The sequence below is a fragment of the Pipra filicauda genome, unplaced genomic scaffold (assembly GCF_003945595.2).
Source record: "Pipra filicauda isolate LSUMZ 115617 unplaced genomic scaffold, ASM394559v2 scaffold81_size6448238_pilon, whole genome shotgun sequence".
Taxonomy (NCBI): domain Eukaryota; kingdom Metazoa; phylum Chordata; class Aves; order Passeriformes; family Pipridae; genus Pipra; species Pipra filicauda.
In genome coordinates, this window is record NW_024104998.1 from 2,699,002 (window position 1) to 2,717,469 (window position 18,468).

Consider the following 18,468-nt stretch of genomic DNA (forward strand, 5'->3'; position numbering starts at 1 on the left):
TCAAAGCTAAAATGTTATTAGGTAGCCTAGGAGTCAGATCTCTGCTTATGCTTTAGAAAATTCATGCTGACAAGGGCTCCCAAACTTTATGACCTGTGGGTCTCTATGAGCATCACATATTTGTTGCTGTTCACAATTCACTGTTTCATCAGCTTTTTGCAAAATGAGTTGTGAGAATATAATTTCCAGCTGCTTACCATAAACCATGTTTGGTTTGTACACTGCTACTTGGGAACTGATAATGTAGCCAGGACTGCCTGTCATAAAAAACACCCTCATGACATGCTTATTGGCAGCCAAAACACACAAGTTAGAGTCTGAGCACACACTGAAACTATGGTATGTTATTTTCACATATGGTAAAAAAAGCTTTGAATTAGTGGTGAGGCAAAGTAGTAGGAAGCTTAAATCATCTTTGATAAAGCTTCATCCATTTCTAGAGAAAGAGATTAGTGCATGTGAAACGTAATGTCAAGGGTATTAGAAGAGTGTCAAGGTACATATGTATGACCAAGTCAGAGAAGAAAGCCTGCAATATGCTTTCCTCCGTCAGTAATGTAATACATGTTTGGCACTGGGAGTTCACTATGTTTTACCTGTATGAAATCACACAGGGAGTTTTAAGCAGAACATTACTCCTACATTGAAACTGAAGATCCAGGTAGGCAGATGTCCTTACTCTTATTGGAAGTTTTAATTCTCATTATTTCATATGGATGAAGACAATGCAATGAACAGTATGCAAACAAACTCTTGCTAAGCGGACAACCATGTTTTGAAAATAAATAGCAAAGATAAACTACCAAGTTATTTAGGTTACTGAAAATGTTTTTTGCAAGTGATAATTACCACTCAAGGAAGAGAATGCCAGCAGTGACTGTTGTTAGCAATATTTCAGGAATAACACCAGCATTTATGACAGAGCAGTGCTACAGAGAAAAACTTTAATTTAAAAGATTTTATTAATGCATCTCCAGAGCTCAAGACAAAGGTACATTTTAGTTAGATAGATGTAGTTAAGCGCCCACAGAACTTGATGTAGACTCAATAAATCGTGACCTTTTCTTGGAAGAAATGCAAAGCATTTCAGGAATGATAAGATTTCAGAAGTAGTCAGTCCTCTTTTCTAAGACACTCTGAATCCATGCCTGACGGTACTAGCAGGTGCTGTTTTTAGGAAGGTATAGGGTAATGGCAATGTTTAGTTCAGTACCAAATGGGGTTTGCCACCCATTTCTTTTGATTTTTTTAAACTCTTATACTTTTTGATTTGTCATAGTGTTAAGGAGTAGAAGGCAAGATCCTTTTGTAAGGAAACAACATAGAGACATTGTGTGAACAATTATGATAAGGAATATGATTAGACAAAATAGGTGGAATAGATCTCCAAAAAGCAGATTGACTACTTTTAAGTAGCAGAGTAAAGTTTTTGATCTTGTGTAGTGATCTTGACCTAAGGCTACTGCAGTGGGCCATCTTACTTCCTCCTTATCAGATGGAAAGACGTATTATTGTGGCCGTGATATTTAAGTTGTCCATAGTCTCTTTATTTGCACTTTCTCAACACTTTCGGAAGACTTTGAAAAATAATCCTTTTCACTGAAGTTTTCTTATATCTTCTCTTTTAAATAAGTTCTCTCTATTGCTGTAGGAACATTGGGACCTTTGGTTCTTAAAAATATACCAGCTTGGCTTTATTTTTGCTCCTGCTTCTGCTCCTTGTTTCTGAGATAAAATTTATAGTGTTGCATTTTTCCTAGTTTTGTACAAGAAAATTTCCTCTGTGAGGAATATAGGTACTTTAAATTATTATATGAAAGAATTAGATATAAATCTTGGAAACAATTTTTTTTTTACGTTCTGACATTGATTTCTGAGTTTAGATTGACCTTGTTAATATTTTTTTTTTTTTAACCACGGGTATTGTGATAACAGCTCTCAGACTTTGCAGGTATTTACACTTCATGGCACTGATCCTGAAAGGTTTTCTTTGGTAATGGTTTTCTTATCTGTAGAGGACTTCACTGGAAGCAGTGGGACTCAATATATGTAGTACTCAACCCAAGAAAAGGAAATTTCAGGGGCAGAAATATAATTTATAAACAAGCAAGGCTTCTAGGCAATTTTCTGACTATAATACACACGCTCATTTGTACAATTGTAGCTCAAATATTGCATTTCCAAAAACTTTTCAACAGAGTAAGAGGAGCAGATATCTTCATATCTACATAAACCTTTAGCCTGAGTAGTGTGTCACTTGACCATATATATTATGGAATAGTGCTATTTATTTAGCATGGTAGAAAAATTACTGTGAAACAAGAATAAACGGTAAACATGAATAACAATATATAGAATCAGTCTTTTGTCAGACAATATATTAAGTGTTTCTATATTGAACGTATCTGAAATCTTTGGACTGGCTTGTAATTAGGCTCCTTTCCAAAAGTAATCCATTAATACAATAGCTGCCCCAATCCCAGTTCAACTTAATTTCACTGGCTTTGACTTTTGGACTAAAAGCATTAAGCTTGAACTAGCTAAAAATGTACAAAATGTGCATTCAATTAAGGAGTAATTAGATACTCAATCACCCTTACATCACACTAGGGATTATCCAAGAAAGAAGCGAGATACTACTCACTGCAGTGTATAAAACAGTTTTCTTAATTAGTTTAGCACTAATTGAGATTGAGAAAGTGTCATTGTGTCACAGCATTAGTTTGCCTGTATGGAACCTTAAGAACACAAAGGTACTGGCTTCTTTCAAGCTTTCTTGCTCAGATTTTTCGGTCTTAGTCACTGATCCAGTACCTGCTGACCTTGCAAATGGAAGCCTTCTGTTCACTTCAGTGAGTGGGTTGGTTCATTGTATCAGCATCCCACTGAAAAACATTCCAAGAGTTTTTCAGAGATGAAGAATAACTTGTTATTATTATTTGGGTTTTTTTATGTTATGCCATCATATCAAACCCCAGGAAGGACTGAGAATCCTCTGTGCTATTATGTAGAGTGTAACCGTGGCTAAAACCAGCTGCTGCGTGAAGGACTTACAGCCTCCCTTAGAAGGCAGCTTGTAGAAAGTTCTTCTAGTGGACCATTAAATGATGTTGCTGCCAGACCACTTTTTTGGGGAGATCTTGAATGACAACCAGGGAGCACATGCAAATCATGACACAGATTGTCTCTGTGTAGGCAAGATTGACTTCTTAGCAGTGCTGATGGTGGCTGGCAGCCTCTACTCTCCCTTCCTCTTTAAGTAAAAGAGTGGGAACTCTTTAAAATGTGTTGACTCTTCCTTGTAGCCCCAGGTGATCATTTGCACCAAAGGACTTACAGATTGTTTGTGTGTATGAACTGAGTTATAGTTAGCACTAAAATAACCTCGGGGAAAAAAAAAGGAGATTATTAGTATAACAGAATGAAATGGTTTGGCACTGCCTCTGAACTGAGAGCATTGGGGCAACCTGAGCAGCTGATTTCTTAAGGTTATGCCAGAGCACATGAATATGTGTTTGCATGGAATTGAGTACTGATTAATCCCTGCTGCTAATGAGTAAGAATATTATTGCTATTAGAACAAATTGGGTGATTGCTTTCTGTCTCCTGAGCCCACCTGACTTCCATAAGAGCTGGGTACTCAGCACTTCACTTGGTAGGGCCTCTAAAATAGTAAATGGTAAAAAATTCTCTGTGACTGCTGTATTTTTCTTTCTAGTTTACTGCCATTCACACCATGTTAGAATCAATTACCAGATTGATTCAGTAAGTCAGTTGTAGAACTTTGGTTTGAATTAATAATTTTACCATTGCATTTAACTTTGCATTTTTACTACTATTTCCTCCACTGCTAGTAAATCTTCCAGCAATGGCTTTACCCTGAAAGAGAAGAATCAGGACCATTATGTCACGAAAGTATATACCCTGAAACTGCTCCCACCTGCTGTCATGAAATCCCAGCTTTTAGTTTTCCCTGTCTCCCTGGCTGGACATAAACAGTCTTTCAGACCCACTGTGGAGGAATGTCAGTAACGTAATTGTTCCATTCTCTTTTCAGAGAGGGGGAAGACAATGCTCCCACAGTGCCTGCAGATGAGAAATGGAAACTTTCTGAGGCTGCTGCTTCAGTTGAATCACAAAGCCTGTATTGTTTGTCTTCATCTAATTCAGCCTTGATAGACGGCTGTGACAGTTGGTCTGTCCACATGGTCCAGTGAAATTCTGTGAATGGGGCTGCACATTAAAAGAAGAAAACACATTAAATCTTCCAATTCTCACTGTTAATTATTTTTAAATGGTAGTTATAATTGCTTTTATAGTTACTTTGCCATTGCATTAAATAGTCATCTATGATCCAAGTAGTGCTGATTTTAAGCTTGGTATGAATGCTACTATGTAGAAATACTCATTATTGTTTTGAATATTAGATTTAATTTTATTCCATATCATTTCTTCTTCTGTCAGTAACCATCCTTTCTGTAGAGGGGAGGTGCATTCTATAAAGCTAAGAAAAACATTGTTTGTTCATAAAGAGTAATATACAAATTCAGATTTATTTTTTTGGCAGAAAGGAGCACTCCTCTGCCAAACATATACACTTAACATGGTTTATCTGAATAAAGCTGAATGACATTTGCATTACTAGGAACCGTACTGAAATAAAGGACAGTTTGGAACTAAGGAATATAACAATAAACAGAATTGTCTGGATTATTTTCTACTTGGTGGGTCATGGAACTTTGAAAGGAGTGTTCAGTTCAGGCAGAAAATTATCAGCCTTTGTTCTCCTGTGAATTATGACAGTTCCATTTATTCTTTACATTGCTGAGGATGGCAGTCTGGGACCTACTCTGCATGTTCTGGGCTCCCTGCACAGCATGGGGATTGCAATGCTGGGCCACACATGATTTACCTGACAGAGAAGATAAGGGAGTGGCAGTCTAAACTAGGTAGTCAAGCTCATAACTTCTAATTGCTACAAAACACCAAGATCTGAAGGACAAAGTCAGTAATATGGGGGGCAGTAGCTTTTATCACCATAGCTATTAGTGAGGTCTGCTGTACTAGCATGAGTGGGCAGGTTTATGCAGAGACCTCTGTGAGTGGAAGAACCCCAGAGGCACAGAGGGCAAGCTCCAGGGTGCAGCACAATGAAGATGCAGACTGAGGGTTCACAAAGGGGAGGTTACTCCATGGGAGCAGATCAATCATCAATCACAAAGTCATCCCCAGGCAATGGTAAATGCAGTGCCAGAAGGCATCCTTAATCCACCTTGTCAAGGGTTATGGGCAGAGCTGCTGCTGAATAATGAGTTACGAACTCTCTGAGTCATTTATGTGTACTTTAGGGGCAACAGTAACTGTAGTACAAACCTACACACCATGTGAGCTGAGTGAGGGGGAGCAAATACTGCTGAGCACTCACTGTGTTCATAACTGGGTGTACTGCAGAAACGTGTACTTCCTTTGGAGGTACCCCTTGGCAGCATGCATTGCAATAAACGCATAGAAAATGTACAGCAAGCAGCCCACCATGAGGTCATCTGTTTATTTTGGGCTTAGCAGAGCAGCAATTGGTACATTGCTCCTTGGGCCTATAGAAACTTGTATTTCTTAGTGTTGTGTTTAAGGAGTCCCTCTCCATCTTCTGCCCACATTTAATGAAATATGACCCAAATATCTAGTCAGTGAATTCAAGGTTTCAGTGCTGTCCAAAACCACACTTCCCACCTCCAGTGTTCCCAGCATGTGGATGTAGCAACTTCAGTGGCTGCTTCCCCTCTGCCTTCAGCAAGGACTCCCCAGGCAACCACAGACAGAGCCCAACACCAACTCACTGATCACCAGAGCCTGGCCTCCCACTGATCCACATTGTACCACAGGGCAGGGAGAAATCTCTTCTGCAATGGCCTGGAATGGCTAGGCTGGGCTGTCTGCAGTTTTGGACAGGAGCCTGATAATTTGTTCTAGTTATCAGGTTTGGTACTAAAATCTTGGTAAAATGAAACAAAGCTATATGAGGTGGAAGTCAACTGATTTCTGCCAGCTGAAGACCTGTTCTTGTCTTCTTTCACTCAGCAACAAGAGAACCCTCCAAAAGTGCAGTGAACCATGTTCTGAACCTGATAATTCTCAAGTTATATCCACAGCTCATTCAGAAGGTCTTGTCCTTTTCCACGCAACTTATTATTAACTACTGAGTGTTAAGTGACAGGAACTATAGTAGTAATATGGCAAATATTGACATTATGATGAAATCTGAACTATTCTCTAAATAAATACATTCCTTATCTTGGAGCTGGCTGATATTATTTTGGCTGTGAAATACGGATACATTGCAAAGCAAATGATGTAATGTCTCCACCAAAAAGTCCATTATTTCCCTTTCCTGTGCTCTCTTCCTCTGTTTGCTGTTCTTTCAAGCACTGCCTTGTGCAGTGAACTTCTAGTCATATAAATACTACTACTGAGGAATTGAGGTTAGTAAATTTGTCTCAACATTTGTCAGGCTTTTTTTTTTTCTAGGGTTGGCTTCAAAAGAAAAAAAATCGGTAGAAATACTTATAACTGCATCTTTTCTTAAGAACTAGATCTAATTATAACAACAAATTCATTCACAAAACACAGCCATTCTAATTAAAGATTGGTCAACCCACATTCGTGGTGTGTTGGGAAGAATCAAATTATTCTTTCTGGTTTTGGTAGGAATCCATAGGGAGGAATTTGCAGAAAGGGTTCTCAGTGTATTACTTCAGTTACACTGCACCCATGAGAGGTTTTATTGAGTGTGACAAGGCTCTGCTGCTCTCCAATTAGAGTTCCACATGCCTGCCTTTGTATTAAATTTTTTAAGAAATCATAAAGACTGATAAAGGTGTTCTGAGGTAGTTTAAGGCCCTAAATTAGTAACTTCCTCTTCAAGTCTATAGCTGCTAAAATTCTGAATCCAGTTGCTGTCTAGAAGTATTTTTAAAGGTAAATATTAATTTACATAATGCTCCACATAATTTTAAAGATTTATTAGAAGTGTGAATTGTAACTTTCCAAGAGACATTGAGCAGTTAGACTCTTGTTGATCAAGAAATCAATGACATAATACTTAAAAGCAGCTATGTGACTCATCAGGCAAAAGCTGACTCCACAGGCTTCTGGTAAACTGTAGGAAGGTATTGGGTAAAGGAAGAAATCCAGCTCTTGGGAGAAGGCAGGTGAGTTGGGGCAGGATGTCTGCTGTTGATGATCTTTCTTCTGCAGGCAACATGTTCTTTGGATTCCTCTGCAGTTTTCTGAAGCTCCCAGAAAAACACAGAGGCTTTAAACTCTTAGCTTGACTTCAGACCATAGCGCGATGCGCTTTGCACTCTGGGCTGTGACCATGGGCTCCCATTTTTTCATACCAGAGGAGCTGCTTCTTAGACAGTACCATACCTCCCTAAACCTGCATTCTGCCCTGGCTCCCACCTTTCTTTTGTGTGAAAATGAAGGCATAGGTGGAGCAATAATGAATTCTAGACCTACTCCCAAAATACACCTGGGAGGTAACCAGGCATAAATTACTGTGGGTTAAAGGATAGGCTCCATCCCAGACATTATATTGGCAAGCATGGTATAGTGGTTGTGTATGGAAACAGGTGTGAGCTAGGACACTAATTCTAAGAGGAAATAAGAGTGGTCTCTGGCCAGCACCCCTGTCTGCCTCCTAAAGGTTGATTCATCGGTGTTCCTAATCTCAGATGGTAATTGAAGACTACTGTTGCTGAAGCGTTAAAAGTGCTTAACAACAAGGCAACATAAAGAAAAAAATAATTTTACTGAGAAATTTCAGCTGAATTTTTCTGAGACTGGAGAAGGAGTGAGGAGAGGACATCCATGCACATGCAGCTTCACAAGAAGTCATAGATATCAGTGTTTCCCAGACCCTGCCAGAGTGCAGCTGCCATAAGGTCAGAATCACCTTCATTGAGTTTGACTGGTGGGCACAGCACTGGTGCAGTAATGGCCTAGTGCAAATTAATTCTTTCATGGTTGTCACATCAACTCCTATGAGAATGAAGAGAAATTTCCTTCCTTGTAGAAATGAGGGGAGCTTCAGGGGGAATGACGGCTGTAGAGAAAAAGGGGAAAACCCTCTAAGGGTGGAGAACTGTGGAAGGGAGACAAATTTCAGCCTGCCTTTTTCTCCTTGGTTGGGTTTCATGGTGGTATCATCAGCCATGACTTGCTTTGAGATGTGTTCTTCCTTTATAAAGCAGTGGAGCCTTCTGAAATGTCAGGTAGCTGGAGAATCATCTACAACCCCTCCTGAGGGGTTTGGAAGTATTTAGGTGCGCATTTATTTATGAAAATGTAACTGCCATTGTAAGCACACATCTGTGTGTGTATTCATCTCTTTAGAATGCTATACATAGAAGAACTATTTTTAAAACAAGAACAATTTAAAATGAATAGTAGAACTTCTAATTAAAGTTAACAAATTCCAGTATAAAGACTGTATGCCTAACATCATCTCAACAGCAGTTCACATATACTGTTGGTATTTGTATGATTGGGTTTCTCCCTTTGTTTAATTAATTCATGTTAAAGTCCTGTTCCCTTCCCTTCCCCCCCATTATTCATTATTCATCTGTATCATGTGAGGATTCCTCTCTGATCACAGGCTGACTATCTGTATGATACCAGGCACAAGAAGAAGACCCAGAAGTCAGAGACAGACTCTTCATATTGACCTGCAACACATGTAGTCTTGTCCAGGAGAACTTGTTATACCTTAACTTAGCCTTATCTGCAAAGTTAAAAAAACCCAGCATTGACTCAGTAGTCAGAACACCTCTTCAGTCTTCTCCCTGATTGGCTGAGATGATGACTTCTAAGTCAAGGTTTGTTTTTCAGTGCTGGGTTATTTTTTGTGACTCTTTGGTTTGTTGTAGTCAAATCCTTCTCACTGCTGTTCTTCTCATGCTGTTTACAGAGACAGTGTCAGTTCTTTATTTCTGCTTGGCCTTCCCCACAGCCTGACCTCATCTTGATCCAAAGAGGCCCTCTCTTCCCCAGATAACAGGGAAACAACTGAAGGTGGGCTAAAAGAAGGGAAATATTAGGTAAACTTGAGAAGAATTTGCCCTATAAAGTACACAATGAGCTGTTTAAGTCTTGAATAACAAAGAAAAAAGAAAGCATAAAGATAACTAAGCAAAAACAGCATAAGGAAACTTCCTTAAGCGTCCTTTTCACTAGCAGGGATGTGGTTAGAAATATTCCCTCTCTATTTACATCTCAACTTGCTTGTATTGGAAATGGTCCATTCTGGATTGCATAACAACAGCTGATTAACTCACAGCCACCCAAATCAGTGATCAGAAACCGCATCTAGCCAGCCTTATTCCCCGAGACTTCTGCTCTCCTGCTCCTCTCCCACCACGGATGGGGAATTGGCTGCTTGTCCTTGGACAGCAGTCCTTATCCCAAACCCTGTCTGTTCACCACATTCCCTGTATTGGGTTACTTTCCCACCCCCACCACATCCCCCGAGATGAAAGACAATAAAAAAATAAAGTTATAACACAAACTCCAGTCTTTTATATAGTGAAGCACTCAAGAAGGCAGGAGATTCAAGCGCATAAGCAACTCCTGTGCTTATTATTAAAGGTGATGTTTGTGTCTGAGATGGAGAAAAAAGCAACTTGATCTGCCATAGACATAAACTCTTTTCCTCCCTTAGGGTCTAATATAAATATACACTACAAACAGTGCTTTCTGAAGTGCCTCCCATGTAAACATCTGACAGTGGTGAGCATGAAACAGATGAAAGCTATGATAAGTCAGTGAAACACATGCAGCTGCATGTGATACACCATGTCAGCAGTATTTTAAATAACAGGTATAAAGCAGCTCTAGAAAATGTGTGTTTAAACTCATGTTGTGAAGATAGTAGGGGTTTTTTGTTTGTTCGTTTGTTTGTTTTTAATGCACTATGGGTCAATTGGAAGCGTCAGTTGGAGTTTCATTATCTTGAATCATAATTTAAAAAAGGCTTGGTCTCTTTAGTTGTGTAATCGTATGTGTGGCTGAGCAAAAAGAAAAAAAAAGGAAAACCAAAGGTAGCTGAAAGATTTTTTCATGGATTAGAAACACAGCAATTCACATAGATAAGGAGAAGTTTACTCAAGAGAAAAATAAGAAAACAATCACAAAAAAACTTGAGAGCTGTGTGCTCTTGTCAAGAAAGCCAGTAATGATTACCAAGAGCATGCGTCTCCGTGTGGAGCTATAGGCTGTGATTTAGTAGATGTTCTGCAGCATTCTGAACCTTCCTGATTTCTTGGCATTTTATGTTTTGACCACCCCCGTTCCAAGCAATTTAAAATGGAATCCTAGAAACACATGAAGCTAGAGCATCTCAAAATACCTGTGACTAGGGTTGTAATGAATGAAAAAGGTCTTGCAGAGACAAAGAATCCATTTGCAACAGGACCCAAGGTATCTGGCCTTCAGATGATGAAGTGATGGTGCAAAATTTTTACAGGTGTCCTGTATAGATGTTTAATTGCACTATATTATCCAACCACTAGATGTCTGCATACTATAGAGCTTCAGGCAGGGTTTGTTCCCCAGCATAAAAGGCAAACAAAGAAAATGTGTATCTGCAGATGTCTCTCTCTGTATCATAATTTGACATCTGTTTTTTTCTGACCTATGCCCCTTCATCAAGGAGGTGTCTGTGGGCAAAGAAATACTCTTCATGAAAAATTATGTGTATGAAAATTGAGACTGGTTTCTATTAAAACTGGAAAGTAAACTGTAGATTAAGCCATATGTCAAGATCACATCTACTCAGATTAAATCACAAATAAATACCAGAAATCAAATACAAATTGCCACTACGTAAGTCATCACAAATTCCAGGTCATATGGCAACTTGAAGAAGCAGTAATCCCAACAGAAACAGCAGCAAGTCAAGGTTTTAGAACTGATGTTCTCAGGAGTTATGGTGGCTGCAAAGTCAGTCCTGTGGCCCCAGTGGGGTCTGGGCACACCCATGGCTCAGGGCACCACTCTCCCAGCATCACTGTGGTTGCAACAGAGATCTCCATGGTGTTTGGGCCATTAGCAGCAAAGCCATCAGTGGTTTTGAGGAGCACCATGAGTCCCAGTGCTGATTTGACTTCAACTCTTAGAACTGATGTTCTCAGGAGTTATGGTGGCTGCAAAGTCAGTCCTGTGGCCCCAGTGGGGTCTGGGCACACCCATGGCTCAGGGCACCACTCTCCCAGCATCACTGTGGTTGCAACAGAGATCTCCATGGTGTTTGGGCCATTAGCAGCAATGTGGTTTTGAGGAGCACCATGAGTCCCAGTGCTGATTTGACTTCAACTCTTAAGGGAGCCACACTTTTTTTGTTGCTTTTTACTTGAAAAATGGAGCCTATCTGTTTGGTTTTAATGGAATCAGAGCTGTTCAAGAATATAAAGCTGAGCTGTGAGCACAGTAAGCCCACAGTAGTCCCCAAGTGCTTTCTTTGTAATCATTGTAGAGCAATGACACATTGTTCCTGAACCCCAGGACAGCCCAGGCTAAGTGTGCTCTGCATGGCAGATGTTTACATACGTGTTTGGCATAAACACTTTTCTCACAGGGTTTCCCTATGGCACAGTGGTCAGCAGCCCTTCCTAGGTGCTCACTGTGCTGAAATGCCAAGAATGGGATGGGAAAAAAATTCCTGTACTTTCAGAGTTTTTGCCAGTGCCTGGAAAGAAGATTTTGCTTGAGTTTAGATACCCGGCTTCAAAGGTCCCTGTTATCTGAGTTCATGGGAATAAGTGAAGTTTGTGAAGTTTTGTGAAAATTACTGGTTTACACAAAGCAGTACCTACAGTGTCTCAAGTGGGCACCACTAAAGAGGCAGATTAACTGTAATCCTATAATCCTTGAATTTGAACCCTGTTCTCTTTCCTCCAAACTCCTCTTCATACCTGTATCAGGTTGCTTTTTTTGCTGTTCCAAAATACAATCTCCTCTTGCTTCTCCTGACCTGACACCTTCCCTTGCTGGTGTGCATTCTTTCCCAAATGAATTTAATAGTGGGTGGCTGCAGTGGGTGGCTGCAGAGCTACTTTTTGTGTGCTACTTGATAATACAGTTTTGAGTGGTGTATTATGTTCAGGCTTTCCATACGTTACATCTCTTGGTTGGTTAATCAAGCAACAATTCCTAAATCCAGCTTCTCATTAACAGAATTGAACCTAATATTAAGGATTCATTCTCATTTTAGAGTTGATTACCACAACTGTGGTTAGTGTTCCATCGCAATTAACTTTGTTTTTAATCACTAAAGAGCTAGCAAGCTCATTTCATACCATTTTCATTTGAGGGTCATAAATACAGAGAAGGAAGGTCTGATTGGTGTCTTGAAATTGCAAGCTGCAGAAACTTCCCTTCACTGTCCGTAATAGTGAGTGTCAAATTTTGTAGAATCACAGAATCACAGGATAATTTAGGTTGGAAAAGACCTTTGAGATCATCGAATCCAACCTTTGTCCTAACACCACGTCATCTACTAGACCATGGCACTAACTGCCACATCCACTCTCTTCTTAAATACCTCCAGGGACAGTGACTCTACCACCTCCCTGGACAGCCCATTCCAATGCCCAATCACTCTCTCTGTAAAGGACTTCTTCCTATGTTTAACCTAAACATCCCCTGCTGCAGCTTAAGACTGTGCCCTTTCATCCTACTGTTGCTTGCCTGGGAGAGGAGACCGATGCCCACCTGGCTAAAACCTCCTTTAAGGTCGTTAGAGAGCGATAAGGTCTCCCCTGAGCCTGCTTTGTGAAGCTGAGGGACAGAGTGATGAGTAATTTCTTTCTGTTTTTAAGAGATGAAGAAACAACAAATAAGTTGCCATTGCCACTTCTTTTATGAGAATGCTAAGCTGTGCGGTTCTGCACAAGAACTTTTTTTTTTTTTAATTCACAAAACCTCTGAAATTATTTTGGGAAGATTATTTTTCTTGAGAGAAGAGCCCACAGTATGTTCAGTATTGGGGTCTCAAAAGTAAAGGAGCCAATGAAGCCCTTGGAAGGTGCGTCTTTGTTCCATCTGCAAGGAAAGAAAGTGCCCTTCTTGGCATTTCTAGAATTTTACTGAATGGCCATGAAGTTTTATTTAAGTTAGAATACCCTAAATTACTGAGATGTTAAATTTCAACCGGTTTTAATCATGTTTTATAGGACTTCTGATATATTAGCTAAATTTCTCTTTTCATTTAGCCTTCAGTTCCTCTCTAGACCAACCTGCATTATACCTTTATTTTGTTGTGTAGTTGTTTTTATTTATCAAAGAGAGAGAGAAGAAAAAGGAATGCTTTTTGAGAAAGTATCTATCAGTTGTCCTGTAAATGAAAAGGGTGATAATATGTGGTTACATTACCATCTCTTAAAAGGAGATACTTTGTGATCTCGAATACATGCCTCTTGCTAATTAACCAGTTAGAAAAGAGTTATCTGGTGTTACTTTGGGAATCTTTTCATATAGAAAGAAATTTAGCTGCATATTGATTTTACAGTTTTTTAATAGTGCTGATCTCCCAACAATTTCTAAGAAGGAAGAATCAAAATATATTCAGTTTTGGGCAACAAAGACCAGGTGATAAGATACCTCTGTTCCCCTCACTTTCCTTATGCCTGTCCCTTTCCCTAGCAGCCAGAAGAATGAGAGAAAAGAATCAAAACCTGGTCTGATTCACAGCAACAAATTTCCGCTGACATTTTAGCTGTGGTGCACACCTACATGCAGAAGTGTCACTCAAACCATAGAAGTTGCACCTGTAAGAGGAGGGCATTTGGCTAGAGCAAGGGAAGAGTTAGGTATCTCTCTGTTAAATCTGCTCTCAAGAGTTTTTCAATTACTAATTTAATGAGATCACGAGGGTTCTTTTTATCTCCTTAGTCTTTTAAATTTTCTTTCATTAGATTTTAATGAGATTTTTTTCTTCTTCTTCAGATAGAGTCCTTCCATTTTCTCAGTACATTCTTCCTGTTTGTACACAGCAATACAACCTTTCGTTCGGAGCTGTGGTAAAAATATATTCAAGTCTGTATGTGCAATACAGACTGCATGACCAAAGTGACTTGCAATTACTTATGATCACCCAAACTAAAGTAGATAGGTTCACTCTGTTAAGCCTGGTCTTTATAAAAGGGACCACAGATTGTCACCCATTATTTCCTTCATCAAACTGAGAAGCTTGCATTGGCCTTCTGCCTAGTTTTGAGTTACCTTTAGTCTGTATTCTCAGTGCTTTACGTTTGGTACTATGTGTAACTGTATTTGCACTACATGCAGTGTTGCATGTGGTTTTCACATCTTTCGTTTCATATGCTTTTTTTAACTTTTTTTTTTTTAAGTCATGTCTCATTCCTTTTTGTTCATCAGCCTTCCTCCAGCTTTTATACATTTTACATCTTTTACTTTCCTTCTAGATTCTTTCTGTCACATACCATTTCTGTCAACAGGGCGTACACGGGCTGTGCTTCTACTGTGTGAGACCTGTGTGTTCCTGGATCAGCCCGTGGTACAAATCCAATCTGAATGAGGTATGGGCATATTTCTGATGAATTAGCCATAGTACAGTGTATGGATATATGCCAGGCTTTATCCCAACTACGGGTAAACAGATGATGTGTATTCGGCATAAAATTAGAGTGGGCAGGATGAGCTAAAAACTGATCTGTCAAGACAGATTGAAGTTGTACTAAGAATTCAAAATATTTGGAACAAATTAGAACTGACAGACTGAAGTTGTTTTAGTGCTTTGTGTCATATGGCCACAGGGTTTCTGATCTTGTAATAGGCATCTTAAAACAGGTTTACCATCTTGTCTATCTACAGCCTCAGTAACACCAATGTCAGCAAAGTAATGAACTTCCTGCTATTAAGACCGGAAAGAATCATTCAGTTAACTTCACCTCATCCCTGAATGACACAGACTGTAAAATTTCCTTCATGAATCCACAATGTGTTCTATACTCTCCCATAATTCTTTGATATCAAGGCCCCATGACAGAAAATATGTGAAGCATCTAGTAATACAGTTCGGACAACACAGTCAACACATCATCTAGGAAGCACATGCCTGGGATTTGTACCTAGAGTCACACTTTCACACAGAACCTTAGCAAACCTCTTAGCTTAGAAACAGCCATGGCTCTTGGCACTCCCCGAGACCCACTCCTTCCAGAGGATATTTAGCCCAACACACTGACCCATACTGTGCTGTAGGGTGAGACTGGTGAGACACATTTGACCTAGGACATTGCTCTGAGCTGCCTTTTGGTTGCTACTTGCAACTGACCCCTGGAGCATGATAGGAGAGGGCTCTGCTGATTTTTTTTCTTTTTGTGAAACTGATTTTTAGGAGACAGGGTTTAGGCACACTCCTATGGACTGAGGAGAAGAAGTCACTCATTTGGACCTTGCCGGGAGATAAGTCTTTTTATTCCCTTTTTCCAGCAGACGTGATGCAGAGCAGAGTGGGCTGCTTGGCTTGGCTCAGCAAGCCTCCGCTCCCCTGATGCTGGCAGCCCAATAGTCACTAGCACAGCACAGGGCACTTAGGCAAGCACTGGTCTTATCAAGGAGAGGCAGGCATCAGCAGCTGTCCATGCTCAGCCTGGCTGTGACAGTGTCAGCCTGACTGTGAGAAGGGGACTGCCAGTGCTGCTTCCCACATCTGGCTGGTGTCTGTAGCTTAGGGCAAGGCACTAGCCATGGATAAGAGACAGCTGTTGTGGATGGTTGCCACACCAGGTAACTCCATTGCCTGATGCTTGCCTGCTGAGATCTGCGTTTGGCCATTGGAGTCAGACCATGCTTTCGAGGGGTTTACAGGCTTGGCACATCCAGTGCTTGTGCCTCAGACAGACACAGGATGGAGATGCAGTCTAAGAGAGCATCACTGGCCTCAAAGACTTCAAAAGAGAGCAACCTAAGGAAAAGCTGCTCCATCCCTACCAAAGATGAAGTCAGAAGTGACACTAAACTTTGAACTTTATCAGATGAAAGGAGGTCAGGTATACAATTAGGGGGGCAGTTGAATGAGAATACGAGAAGGAAAACAGGAGGGACACAAATTGATCAAAATAAATCCAGAATCTTTCCTGTCACTGCGATCAGGTGATGGGTCTTAAGTGAAGAGCAAGGCAAGGGTGCTGACCACTTCAGACAGGAATGCAGGAATCTCATTGTAGATGCAGTGAGAGTGACAAAGATAGTTTTACTTTCAAAAGTTTTAAATAAAAGGATAAAACTGGGGACTAATGGCATATAAAAAAGCTTAGGTACTTCTTGGGAAAAATGTTTATAATTTTTTGCCCATTTCATTGTGTAAGATACCTTGATATGATGGTAGAGTGATTGGATTTGGCCAAAGTGTAACACTTTTCTCCAAATGTGACTAAGTCACCTTTCAACCAAATAAATAGCCTACCTCTGTGCATGTCCAGACACCATCTCCCAGAAAGAAGTTTCCACTCTTTGTCACTCCTATTAGTCCTTCAGCAACAGCTGCAATATGAATGGGTCTGTTCTCTTTTCCTGACTTAGAGATCTCCAGAACATGTGTTTTTATACAAAAAATTTCTCTTTATTTCCTGTTTTGCGGGAATCCCTACAATCAGTAGGGATGGCCCAAATGCTCCACTTCTCCAAAGCTCTGTCAAGGATCTATCTCTTACATGCTACTTCAGGTTAAACATCTCTGAGCAGTAGGAGATGGCCTGGAAGCTATTTATTGCTGGCTTATCATGTTTTATCACAAGTTTTCCTCTTGCCAGAGCTGTAGTAAGACATGCTAGTACTCAGAGTGTCTAACAGTTTATCCTTTTAATAATGCACTTTGAATAAATACAAAATCATAGAATGGTTTGGGTTGGAAGGGACCTTAAAGATACTAGTTCCAAGCCCCCTGCCATGGGCAAGGAGACCTTTCACTAGACCAGGTGGCTCAGGGCTCCATCTAGCCTGGCTTGAACACTTGCAGGGATAGGGTGGGCATCCACATCTTCTCCGAGCAACCTGTTCCAGTGCCTCACCACCCTCACAGTAAAGAGTTTCTTTTTAATGTCTAATCTAAACCTACTCTCAGTTTAAAGCCATTGCCTCTTGTCCTGTCACTATATGCTCTTGTAAGTAGTCTCTCTCCATCTCTCTTGTAGGCTCCCTTCAGGTACTGGAAGGTTAAAATCAAGTCGTCCTGAAACCTCTTCTTCAGGCTGAACAGTCCCAACTCTCTCTGCCTTTCCTCATAGGAGAGGTGCTCCATTCCTCTAATCATCTTGGTGGCTGTCCTTTGGACTTGCTCCTACAGGTCAATATCTTTGCTATGCTGGAGACCCCAGACATGGAACTAGTACTTGAGGTGGGGTCTCATGCAAGTGGAGTAGAAGACAGAATCACCTCACTTGACCTGCAGGCCATGCTGCTTTTGATGCAGCCCAGGATACGATTGGCTTTGATATGTGTTCAAATACTTAAATTCTCAAATAAATAATTCAATACTAGAGTTGCAGGCAGTAAATATTGATTTTTCACAGCAAGTTACTACAAAATGGTGCTGGTTCTACCTAGCCATGTAGTCAGTCTCTTGAAAAAGGGTTACTGCTGTGTCTGGAAATGGATGAGTCTCAATGGTACCTGCAGTGAGATCACGTCTGCTTTGGGAGGGAAAGGCAGAGCCCCCCCAGTGGCCCTGATGGAAGTCTGAAGTTTCACTGCTGGATCCAGGTGCTCATGTCTTGAGCTGAAAAGAGTAGTGAAAGAGCTTGATCCTTCCTGGGTCGTTGAAGGAAAGTTGTAAAGGAGTAGCCAAAATAAAGCTTTTTCCTCCTTCATATGTTCCTTACTTCGGTGAAGTTCAATGAGACACACCTTGAAGCAGGCTTGGCCAGGAGAATTTGCTCAGCAGAGGAGGTCTCCCCTTGCTGTAGATGAGCCTGTTTCTGCTGTAAAAACGCAGGAATGTTGATCTGCACTGTCTAGTCCTATCCCATCACTGAGGTAAGAGTGGCTGATGGGTATTTGTATAACTTGCTTTAGAGACCTTCCCTTGTGAGCCTTCCTCATCTCCTTAAAAAGGTTTTCCTCTGGGCTAACCACATTCAGCTTCAGTGACCATGTCCCCATGCCTTTCCCCGATTCCTCTTGGGTCCTTCAGGATATCGCAGTGCAGCAGGGCACCATGAGGACTGGGGGCTCCCTGGGGTGTCAAGACAGGGCCTGGGAGACAGGTTTGTTCCACCACCTCAACCAGGACCAGTCAGGAGACAGGATCAAACACTGTCCCATATCAGGCACCTCCCTGGGAACAGGAAGAGTCCTGGCAGTGCCCTCAGGCAGTGACACAGAAATTTGTCTTCTTCCTAACAACCTTTTACTTTTTTTAAAGCTGTGTTTGCATCTGTTAACAGTCCT

The 18,468-nt window shown here is 40.7% G+C and overlaps 1 protein-coding gene across 3 annotated transcripts in view; it reads left to right on the forward strand.

Annotated features, from left to right (window-relative positions):
* CA8 (carbonic anhydrase 8) overlaps window positions 1–18,468 on the forward strand; it is a 64,707-nt gene that overhangs the window by 43,603 nt on the left and 2,636 nt on the right. Inside the window, exon 9 of one of the 3 annotated variants that reach the window (XM_039390431.1) lies at window positions 3,855–4,027. The exons of 1 other annotated variant lie outside the window; for it this stretch is intronic. The gene's annotated coding sequence lies outside the window, so the exon portion shown is untranslated. Of the gene's footprint in view, window positions 1–3,854; window positions 4,028–4,057; window positions 4,721–18,468 lie in introns of those variants that run through there. One more of the 3 variants, XM_027741687.2, reaches the window with a different exon arrangement.